The sequence below is a fragment of the Amblyomma mixtum genome, chromosome 1 (genome assembly GCF_055824585.1).
Source record: "Amblyomma mixtum isolate Tamu chromosome 1, ASM5582458v1, whole genome shotgun sequence".
Taxonomy (NCBI): domain Eukaryota; kingdom Metazoa; phylum Arthropoda; class Arachnida; order Ixodida; family Ixodidae; genus Amblyomma; species Amblyomma mixtum.
In genome coordinates, this window is record NC_143012.1 from 139168717 (window position 1) to 139180815 (window position 12099).

The following is a 12099-nucleotide window of genomic DNA, read 5'->3' on the forward strand; positions in this document are numbered from 1 at the left end:
ACCCCACTCGTAGCGGCGTTACGCGAGCTGCGGCGGAGGTGGTGGTGGCTGCTGCCTCAGATGCGCAGTCGTGAAACATTTCCCCACGTTTATGACTTCAAGTAACGGAGTTTTCTGCAGAGCATTGTCAAGGCAATTTCACCTACATTTATTTCTGGTTTCCATTCTGCACTGTCCTTTCGAGTGGTCTCGCAAAAACTGCATGTAATGAGAACCTGGACATAACGAAAAACAGCGGACTTTTTTTCAATTTTAACAAACGTAAGTGTGCCACCTCAAATATAACGAACTTCAGTGCATCAGCCTCGGATACAACGAATGTTTGGCTACTAACATACTCAAATGCGTAAGTTTTTGTACAGCTGAAGATTGATCACCAAAGCCCTGCAGCTGGTCTTACCTCAGCTTGCCCACAAACTGCCAGGACAGGATGCACAGGTGGACCACAGCGCTCAGTGGACACACATCCTGCTCGGGGACTGGACACCTTGCAACCCTGAAAGAGAGCCACAGTGCATTTACAGAGTGGCCTGGCAACAAGGCGCAGAGGATAAGAGAGTGGCGAAAGTGTTAAGAATACGTGAAGCACTGGTCAAGCAAATAGTTCTACAGCATGTGGGGACGCGCTTTACTCGTCCCCTGTGGTTCGCTTCCCCGCAGTGCACCCTCAACAAGTCCCCAGTGGTTCACTTCCCCGCAATGCACCCTCCTCTCCCCAATTAAAACCCCACAAGCAATACAGAGGAAACATTCTGTTTTCGACTTGCAGTGTGTATTAATGCTACCAACATTTTTGCCCCTTCTTGCAAAAAAAAAATGGCAGCAACAGTGGTACTCCAAGGTATATTTCTGCAGTGCACCAAGATGAACACAGGTGGAAGATGAAAGACAGACACAGCACTACATACTTGCAACTGAAACACACACCATACAAATACAGCTCGAATTCTTCAAAAAAAATATTGACGTACAAAACATTCAAAATGCGCTGCACTTATCTAAAAATGCACACTCATGCAAGTTAACAGAAGCCTTGCCTATACAACTGCCTCAATTTCTTTTTTTTTAAGCCACTACTCAGCCTGTTCACTAGACCACAAGTCGTTTTGACAAAACAAAATAGTCATCATCATCATCAGCCTGACTACGCCCACTGCAGGGCAAAGGCCTCTCACATGCCTCTCCAATTATCCCTATCCTTCACCAGTTGCAGCCACCGTATTCCCACAAATTTCTTAATCTCATCCGCCCACCTAACCTTCCACTGCCCCATGCTACGTTTGCCTTCTCTTGGAATCCCATCCGTCACCCTCAAGGACCAGCGGTTATCTTGCCTTCGCACTACATGCCCTGCCCAAGCCCACTTCTTCCTCTTGATTTCAACTAGGATATCATTAACCCACGTTTGTTCTCTCACCCGCTCCGCCCGTTTCCGATCTCTTAACGTTACACCAATCATTTTTCTTTCCACAGCTCGCTGCGTTGTCCTTAACTTAAGCTGAACCCTCTTTGTTAGCCTCCACATTTCTGCCCCATAGGTGAGTACCGGTAAGATACAGCTGTTGTATAGTTTTCTCTTGAAGGATATCGGTAAACCGTCAATCATGATCTGAGAAAACCTGCCATTTACCCTCCCCCCCATTCTTGTTCTTCTAGTTATTTCCCTCTCATGATGCGCAGTGGTGGCACCTAATCGTGGAATGCAGTTTTTGCATGTGTGACTATGGACAGCAAGGTGTGTGGTAGGACTGCTGCTAAGGGAGCTGGCGTGTTCCCCAAGTCACACATTCACACACCGGCCCATTTGGCCAATGTATGACTTGCCACTTTCCAGCAAGGCTTCCAATCAGAACTTAATCTGAATCCAAAACCGGAACAATTTAAAGAAAGCGGAACTGAACCCGTAATTTTTTACCATCTTGGAATTGAACCCAAACCAGAACGATTTAAACGAACAGTTCTGAACCTAGCTGAACCAGTTCGGGACTCGGTTGAGCCCCACTTTTTTTTCCGGACATTCTTTTTTTGCACACGACGTAAATAAGCAAGAAAAGGCAGCGTTAACACGATGGTTGTTCTCGGTCTCTCTAACCAGTGTGTCGAACAGAGGTGCAGTGTCAGCTGTCGCTGAAAGTAATCTCTGCAAGAAGTACACTCCAGGACAACACTGCTGAATCCTTCAGCAAGCCTGGACCACCTCTGGCCAAACTTTTAAAATGAGTTTAGCGTAAACAAATACTGGAGGGAACACTTAGGCTCCGCCTTAAGGGCATGACGCGATATCGCAATGGATTAATTCCCATACATGCAGAAGGACATTCTCTACTTTGCATACAGAGATCCCTGCGAGTCCTCATGCCCCTCCTGGCGTAATGGTGCAATGGCTAAGCGATGCGCCACTGCCCTGCGATAGCAGGCGCTCCCAGCGGTGGGTCTTCTGCGGCCCAGGTTGCTCTTCCCGAGCCATCGATCATTAATTTAGCTGCCACCTGCCAAGGTGGGCAGGTTGCGATGACACCACAAAGTCGCATGACCTAGGTAGCCCACCTGCCTCCTAGGCTTCTCTCTCTGCCAGAGTCATGCTCATCATTTTTCGGTCAAACGCTGACATAGAATTTTCTGGACAATGGGGCCTTTAAGGCTGTCGCATTAAAAATGATGCAACATTTAGAAGCTGATGAAACACAAGCACTAATATGAACTGTTGATTCAGAAGAAAGCAGGTGTATATATACTGGGCACATCTCTGGCCACTTTGCAGAAGAAAGGAGCACAGATGGCTTTGCCACACGTGGATCAAATTCTAAGTTGCTACACGTGGATCAAATTCTAAGTTGCTCGACAGTGGAACAAATCACCATCCCGTTGAAGCAATGGTTTAAAGGTTTGGTTAGAGCCCCTAATCTCAAACATTTAAATCATTCAAAAACAGCTGAGCAAAAGGCAAAGGGAAAGCTTCACCATCATCATCATCATCATCATCAGCCTGACTATGCCCACTGCAGAGCAAAGGCCTCTCCCATGCCTCTCCAATTAACCCTGTCCTGTGTCAGCTGCAGCCACTGCATCCCCGCAAACTTCTTAATCTCATCCGCCCACCTGACTTTCTGCCGTCCCCTGCTACATTTGCCTTCTCTTGGAATCCACTCTGTAACCCATAAGGACCAGCGGTTATCTCGCCTTTGCATTACATGCCCAGCTCAAGCCCACTAATTCCTCTTGATTTCGACTAGGATGTCATTAAGCCGCGTTGGTTCCCTCACCCACTCTGTCCACTTTCAGTCTCTTAAAGTTACACCTATCATTTTTCTTTCCATAGCTTGCTGCGTTGTTCTTAATTTAAGCTGAACCCTCTTTGTTAGCCTCCATGTTTCTGGCCCATAGGTGAGAACCGGTAAGATACAACGGTTGTATACTCTTCTCTTGAGGAATATTGGTACAGTGCCATTCATGATCGGAGAGAACCTGCCATATGCGCTCCAGCCCATTCTTATTCTTCCAGTTATCTCCCTCTCATGATCCGGATCAGCAGCCACTACCTGCCCTAAGTAGAAGCATTCCCTTACCACTTGTAGCACCTCGCCACCAATTGCGAACTGCTGTTCCCTTGCTAGAGTGTTGAACATTACTTTGGTTTTCTGCATGTTAATTTTAAGACCTACCGTTTTGCTCTGCGTGTCTAACTCATTGATCATGCTTTGCATCTCATCCCCTGAGTGACTTAGCAAGGGAATGTCATTAGCGAATCGCAAATTACTTAGGTGTTCTCCATTAACTCCTATCCCCAAGTGCTCCCACTACAGGCCTCGGAAGACCTCCTGTAAACAGGCAGTGTTCCTACTAATAATGGTGGGCACCAGGCGGAGCTAGGGATCGAACCTGGCATCTTGCACATGTGATGGCTTGGATTACGGGGATCTAACGTCCCAGAGTGACTCGGGCTGTGGGGATGCAGTAGTGGAGGGCTCCAGAAATTTCGACCATCTAGGGTTCTTTAACATGCACTGACATCGCACAGTACAAGGGCCTCTAGAATTTTACCTCCATCAAATTTCAACTGCTGTGGCCGGGATCGAGCCCGTGTCTTTCGGGTCAGCAGCCGAGCGCCGTAACCACTGAGCTACTACGGCGACCCTTGCACATGTAAGGCGGGCACTCTAAATCACTAAGACGCCACTCAGGTGCAAAGGACACCTGCCCCTACCAGTGGGAAACCTCCAAAGGCTAGCTAGACCATCTTCCCGAGCGTTGAGGTCCCATAATGGCAGAGCACCAGGGAGGAAGCGCACTTAGATGTATTCTGTCGGTAAGCATCCAGCAATATCAAGATGCCCCCCCCCATCGGTATCGCTGCAGTAGAACCCCCCTGCAATGATGCCATCCATGGTGGGGAGGGGGCACCCTGCACCCTCCTGATGCAAAGGGCTACACAACCATGATGAGCCTCCTTTAAAGACCACACACCTTAGAAGGCTGAGCAAGCGGCCATCTCTACCCACCAGGAAAGTCATGGGTTCCCAGCAGTGAACTGGACATGTGGATTCCAACCGCAATTTGTTGCTTCAGCATTGCGTGCAACAACACACTTCCAACTCAACAACAGCTTTACTGTGTTTTGCCGCAGGTATGCAAGACAATTCAAAAGCAAGATAATAAGATACTGGATGATGGCTTCATCCAAGGCTTACAAAAGCCCACAGTCACTACTGTACGCACCACGACAAAGCATTGGCCTTGTCCCTGCTGCCATAATTTTCAAGGGGTTACCAACCACAACTCGTCATACTGGTAGGCAGCCCAGAAGACACAACGTTTCAGACCCTACTCAGTTCCTTCACCAGGTGCGACTGCGGCCGAGTTGCAGCTTGCCTTTTTAAGCCCTCGTTCAGTCAGCCCTTGGGTCACTGGACGCAAACCACAGATGTAATGAGGGGAAGAGTTCCAAGGAAGCTGCTAATATTTCCCCACATCTGCCTTCTGCGAGGGAGCGGCTTGGTGTCCAGCACAATGGTCCCTTCAAAGTCAATCTTGCGGTCACATGCATCGCAGTTTTTTGCCACCGTGTTTCGATCTCTGTTCATTTGCTTGACGTCTACTTTGTGGTGCTTCTTTCTTGTGGGGTAGTAGTTGGTTTCAGCAATGTGCGACGCCGAGCAATTCGAGCACAGGATCTTATGTACCATGCCTTGAGCCTCTTCTTTAGGATGATGGGAGAGGAGGCGTCCGATGGTGGAAGTCGGTTCATGTGCAGTTTGTACCTCGTCCTTTCTGAGAATATGGGCCAAGGTTTCACTGACGTCTTTTACGAAAGGAACACAACTGCATTTTTACTGATGGCATATGCTTGGGCCACAGGTGGAAATATTCTTGTTTTTGTTAAGCCTTTCCTGGTTTTGGATGGTGCGCCAAATGAAAGAGATAGGGTATCTGTTTTTTTGGAGGCCAGAGACAACGCAGTTCTTTTCGCTTTTTTTCTTTTGGAGAGGAACACATGGTGTCCGCTCTCTTCAATAAAGTTGTTACTACAGATGCCTCGTGGGAAGTGGGGTGGTTACAACCAAATTGGAGGTACTGTCCCCTGTGGGTTGGCTTTCTGTACGCTGAGAACCCTGAGTTTTTTCGGGCCTAGTGAGTAGGACGTCAGAAAATGGAAGGCTGCCGTGCTGTTCACGTTAATGGTAAATGGTCGACGGCAAAAGGTCAATCTGGGGAAGCTTCATGTGAATTCACATCAATTCATAAGAAGCAATAAGACCACAGCAAAGTGCAAAGCTGAGTTCTGCCTGTATCTGGTACATTCCAAAGGATAACTGGGGCCAGCCAAGTTGCTCTCTGTGCAGTGGAAAAAAAATGGTGGTGCCTATAACAGCGAGACCTACTACCTGCTTCACAGTGCATTCACCTTCCTTCACTAGCTATGTCTTACTTTGTTGACGCCTATAAACAGAACATCCTCACTAAATCATCAAATTCTTGCCAAATGTACCAAAAGAACAATTTGCTTATATTACAGAGGCCATTACGATTAAATTAGTAACAAATTTCACGCATTTTTTCCAAACTGTGAAACAGGTCTCCATGACCGATTTATTGAGGATAAATGGCTTGGTTTGAAAACAAAAAGGTGGTTGGAGAGGAGGTAGAGCGGCATCGATGGAATGGGAAAACGGATCAGCTGAGGTCGGGTTGGCGACCTCAATGGGAGGAGTGAGGGCGTTGATGTCATGTGCGTCAGGGTCAAAAAAGACAGAAGAAGCGCTGTCGAGATCGATGACAACAACCGTGCCAAGTGATTCTCCACAAAGTAAAGTGGTGGAGAAAGGCAACAGGTTTGCGACGTACAGGGCGCTACAACCAAGAAATTGTGAGCATGGCATGTGGGAGCACGACAGATTTGCGGTACGCACAACGGGAAGAGGGTAAATAAGGGACAGCAGCATCAGAGAGTGCAGCACAAGTCAGTGGCACAAGAACAGAAGAGAGCAGGCATGTCGGTGTCGTCAGCGGCAAGAATATGCACAGCAGTAACAGGGGAGGCGTCCAGAAGAGGATCACACAGCGGCGACAGATCAATTTGAGCACATGCACAGTTGAAGATGGAGTGATACATAGACAGAAAGTCCCACCCAAGGGTGATGTCGTGAGAGGAGCGGGCGAGAACAAAGAACTCAATGGGGTAGGAGAGGCCTTGGATGATGAGGCGGGCAGTGCACGCTGAGAGAAGTCGAATGGGATCAGCGCTGGTGGTTCGAAGCGAAATTTCAGAAAGCGGCGTCGTCGCTTCTTCTAGTTTGCGGCACAAGTTTTGACTAATGATGGACACGGCAGTACCAGTGTTAAGAGCGTCAACAGGAACACCTTCAACCAGCACTTCAATAATGATCAGGGTGGATGTTTGGGCGAGTTGGTTGCTCATGATGAAAAAACTGTAGCGCTCGAGACGCACGTGTTGTTGTCTTCGTTGTGTGTCCTTGTCTCGAGTGCTACAGGTTTTTCATCACTTCAATAATGTTTACAGGAGTAGTAGTAGGGCTTGAAACGGTCGCTGATGGTGCAGTTGTTGCCTCCGGAACTACAGCGCCTAGTTTTTCGCTTGGAGGGGTGGTGACGCCGAGCATAGGAGAGAGCGAACGGTGTCGAGGAGACGACAACCAATGGTTGCGTTTGTAGGAGCTGAAGCAAGATGTAGAGGGATTCTGAGGCAGAGAAGAAGAGAGAGGTGCAGAGGGCAATGAAACATTATATGTTGGCACACGCCCGTAGTCGTGAGGACGGGATCTGCGCGTGCGGCACCAATGGGCCGCATGACCAGCGAGACCACAGGCATAGCAAATCGGGCAGTTATCTGGGGTGCGCCACGGATCCATAGGGTGCGGACCGGTGTGAGGCAGAGGATGGTGAGCTGCGGCTGAGGGAACACGGCGCCAGGTGGCGCATAAGCATGAACCGGCTGAGGTCGTGGCCGGACGACAGCTTCAGCATATGTCAGCAGAGCAGTGACCAGAGGGGGTGGATTAGTGGGCGGCAGGACCTCAGCAACCTGCTCCTGGATGACATGCTCAATAGGACAATAGGAGGCGACAGCGATGGCGTTTGGGCGGGTTGGCAGGTAACCAGCGATAATTGACGGGCGACCTCCTTCCGCAGAATTGTTGGCTGATTGTGAGCAGGACTGCCTACAGCCAAGCTCGAAAGAGTGTCGTCCAGGCAAATGGTACGGCGGGTGACATGACACTCTTTTCGGAGCTCGTTATAGCTGTGACACAAAGAGACGACGTCGGAGATGGTTTGAGGATTTTTAGACACTAACATTTGAAAAGCGTCGTCCTCAATCCCTTTAGTAATATGCTCGACTGTGTGAGCCTCGCTGATGGATGGAATAAGCCGCTTGCATAAGTCAACGACGTCTTCGATATACAGTTACTGACCGATTTTTCGGTCTCAGCGGGATCTGAAAAATGGTCCAAATAATCGAAAAATTCGAAAAATCCGTGACCTTAAAAAAATTACTTTTCTGTGAAAAACCAGCTTTGAAAAGCACAACTATTGCCGCTCCCCATGTTCCGCCTATAAGCGAAATAATTAGACTGTATCTGAGTCATTGCCATGCTTTTGTCATGACCGCCCCCTATCACATCATGATACGAGACAGTGCGAGCGGCCACTAGTCATGTCACAAATGAGTGCACTCACTGTGCAAAGCAAGAGAAGTCAGTTTGCATGGGGCAATGATGCTCGTGAAGACCAAGTGGTAACCCACGGATAACCCTCGGGAAGACATGAGCGGAAGCGAGCACCGCCAAATGCAGTCTCCCCCCTCTACCGCATTTGCAGCCCCGCACCGTGGGGGGCGTTGTCCATGCCGCAGCGGACGCTGCAGCTGTCCTGCTGTCCCACTGTCCCGTTTTACCGTTTTCAATGCGATCGCACACTCTTTGTAGGTCACCTCGAATGGCAACGATGGAGCACAAATAGCCAAGCCTATCCAAACCAGCCCGATTGCGCCCACCAATTCTGTTTAGATCCAAAATGGCGCCTTTCACGGTGGCGGGGAACGGTTGGTTGTGAGTGATGCACCCTCACGTCTATATTAGGCCAAAATAATGAACTTTTGGTTGAAAAACGGTCTCCACGGTAATGTTTGCATCTATCTCAGTCCGAAAATTCAAGCTTTTAGACTCCGCAAGGTCCAAAATATCGCTAGTGAAAATGTACACGTTCCTATGAGGTGCGCGACGGTTCCTCAGCGAAGTCCGAAATATAGCGCAAGTTCGAATTATTGGAGTCCAAAAAATCGGTCGGCTACTGTAGTTTGTGAGAATCAGATGAAAGTGAAGTAGGACGTCACATGACGTCTGGTACACGGAGCAATGGTCCGTCGTGTGAACTGGCCTTAACAGGCACCCGCATGCCACTCAAGAATTCTGTAATGACCTGAATAATTACCTAATACAACCTACCCGAATGCTGCTATCCTTCATTTCAGGGATTCTAACCTTCCTAACACCGACCGATGTAACCTATTGTCGCCTTCAGTAGCAGACCCAGCAGACCAGGACTTTCATCATCTGCTAGAACTTTAACCCAGCTATTCTTAGAACCAATGCACATCAGATTGGAACCTGCAAACATTTCAGATCTCATCCCATCCAATAATCCGGACACTCTGTCATCAATAACATACCTTCGAGGAATTAGTGAGCATAATGTCATTCATGCTACCTTCCCTTTTGCTCTGACACCAAAAAGGACTCATACTAAATCTATAAAGCTCTATAAGAAAAGTAACTATGACATGATTAACAATGAACTTGGAACTTTTTTTCGTTTCAAAGCTGCGTACCAGTTTCGCTCAATTCACAATAATTGGTCAAGTTTTAATGAACAGTTTGCAACGGATGAAAGATGAAGTAGAAGATCACACGAAGGAGTGCTTCTACTTAGATCTTCTACTGATCTTCTACTCTGTCTTTCATCTGTTTTGTGCTCTACTACTTGCAGTGATGTATTAACTAGCTCAAATTATCCATTTTAATGAAAGCTAACTGACCTAGCTAACAAATTTATCCCAACAGCCAATCATCGTGCCAGTAACCAAAAGCAGTGGCTTACCAGCACCCTAAAAAGACCAGAAAATAAGAAGCGACTTTATGAGCGGGTAAAAATAACGAGGGCTCATGTGTCATGAGACATTAGGATAAAAATAAAAGAAAACTGGGGTCTACGTGACCAATATTTAGAAAGTGGTAACGTCACACCCGCCACACAGACAAAAGATAGAAAGGGACACGTGCAAAGGCGTAGACGCAGGTTTGAGCAACAGCTATCGCAGGTGCAGACGAAATCCCAGCTACGTCATCACTGGTTGACCTCAATGCGGTGGCAGTATTCCCGAATACATTCACCAAAATTTTGAGCAACCGTTCATCGTACAGCAATCCAGGTGGTGTCATAGGATTTCTCTTTGCATGTTTTTTTGCATGTTTTCGTCAAGTTGGAGGCTAGCTTGGAACAGGGGTTGTGGGATATACAGATATCCTCCACCGCCCCCGCACCGAGTCACGAGATGGGTGCGCGCGCCGCCGGGCATGGGGAGAGGGGGCACCCGGCCACTCTCCTCGTTCCCAATACGTACTGGCCCCGTAGGGAAGGGGTATGTCGTTCCTTGAGTGCAACCAATTGCCCCAAGGGGGAGGGAGGCAATGTCGGAGGGGTTAATAAGGAGCCCGGATGACCCAACGCCGGTCGACAACGACTTGATGAGCTACTGAACCTATTTTTATCGGATAGAACATTCTTCCGCAGAGTGCTTTGCCTTGCGTTAGGTTAATAAACTGTTTCCTAGCGTACTCTGTCGTTGCCTATTTCGTCCGAACCTGCCGTGGCTGCGGCTCTGAGCCACGGGTTGGGGACACGAGTCACATACGAGCAAACGCCTGCGTGTAGCCGGCACGGAAGCTCACCTTCCCGGCCAGCTGGACGCGGAGTGACCCCATAGGGTTCAGACCGATGACATATGCACCTTAAAATGCATGCTTTAAGGCGCCGTTGAGGCTTGACAAGTGGAGATTTGAGAGCTACTGCACCCTTTTCTTTCTTCAATGCTTTCCCATTCTTCCAATGTAAGCAGACTTAAAAGCCCTCAGAATTTTTTAACTCAGCGTTTTTGAGTTTTCACAAAAGCATTTGACACGACTTTTTCTTTGCCAACAACAGCCAGTGAAAGCACCACGCCATGTATTACATTTTTCGCAGATGGAAGAAAATTAAGCTATCACCCTTAGCTCAGGTTACTAAATTAACTCTAAAATGTTGAAGCATAAGACGCATGAATGCAGCATGCTTGTCTTTACTCTTCTCCTCGTCATTCTATTCAGGAACCATGCCAGATGATCGGAAAGTGGGAAAAATTGTTCCATCTGTGAAGAGGAAGATGAGCAGTGGCAACAGCCACACCGCCAGCGCACGGCACGATATCGTTGGGCTGATGACCGCAGCTCGGACTGCCATTTTGGCTTGCTGTCCTTAGGCTATTTCCCCGGAAATCCTGCTACAATTTGGTGGAGCTGTGCTGGGCACAGCCTTTGGCCTATGTCCTGGAGCTTCACAGCAGAACAATCGCGTCAACTATGTCCACCGACGCAAGCCAGTCATCTTCCCCTTCGCCTACGCCCGTCGTTTGCCCTGGCACTCTCCGACAACGGGACCCAGCCATCTTTAGCGGGTCCGGTGACCACGACGTGGAGGATTGGCTTGCCTCCTACAAGCGGGTAAGCGGCCACAACCGGTGGGACGACGCCATGAAGCTCAACAACGTGGTGTTTTACCTGTCGGACGTGGCCAGCCTATGGCACAGAAACCACGAAGCAGACTTTACCACCTAGTTGGCCTTCAAACACGCCTTTTCTGACATCTTTGGGCGCCCTGCAGTACGCAAGCTGCGCGCCGAACAGGGCCTGTGTGTGAGAGCACAGCCGGAGGGTGAATCATTCACAAGCTATATCGAGGATGAGATCAACCTCTGCACAAGGGTGGAATCGTCTATGTCCGAGGGGGACCAGATCAAGCATGTCCTGAAAGGCATCGAAGCTGAAGCATTTCAGATGCTTATCGCCCGGAACCCTACCACCGTTGCCGACGTATTCACCCTGTGTCAGAGCTACGCTACCACCTGTTCGTCCGCCCGCTCCTGCTGTGGCGCCGCTCACATACGCCGACGCCGTCCGAAGACCAAACGCCAAGGCGTTTGTCCCGTTCTATCCACCGCCGCCGCCGCCTGCCTTTCCAACCCAGTCACCTCCTGCTAGTGTTAACCCTTGGCGCACTCGCAACAACCTTCCCATTTGTTATGCATGTGGTGTCCCTGGTCGCGTTGCACGTCTCTGCCGTCGCCGTGTGCTACCACATGTGGATGACCACTGAAGCAACGTCTATGCGGCACCACAGCCCCCGCCACATCCGTCGTCTGCCGAACAGCTTGATGCCTCCGATCGCCGCCCGTATTCGCGCCGTATTCGCGCCCTCCCATGGCACCGCTCTGTTTCGCCACTACGTCCTCATTCCCCTGCGCGCCAGGAAAACTAGTTGCCGCAGTTCCAG

General features: G+C 49.2%; 1 protein-coding gene across 2 annotated transcripts in view; it reads right to left on the minus strand.

Annotated features, from left to right (window-relative positions):
• The window catches only part of LOC149367723 (uncharacterized), a 107259-nt gene that overhangs the window by 69480 nt on the left and 25680 nt on the right, over window positions 1-12099 (minus strand). For both annotated transcript variants that reach the window (XM_089557229.1, XM_089557238.1), the window contains exon 3: window positions 401-496. The gene's annotated coding sequence lies outside the window, so the exon portion shown is untranslated. The remainder of the gene's footprint in view (window positions 1-400; window positions 497-12099) is intronic.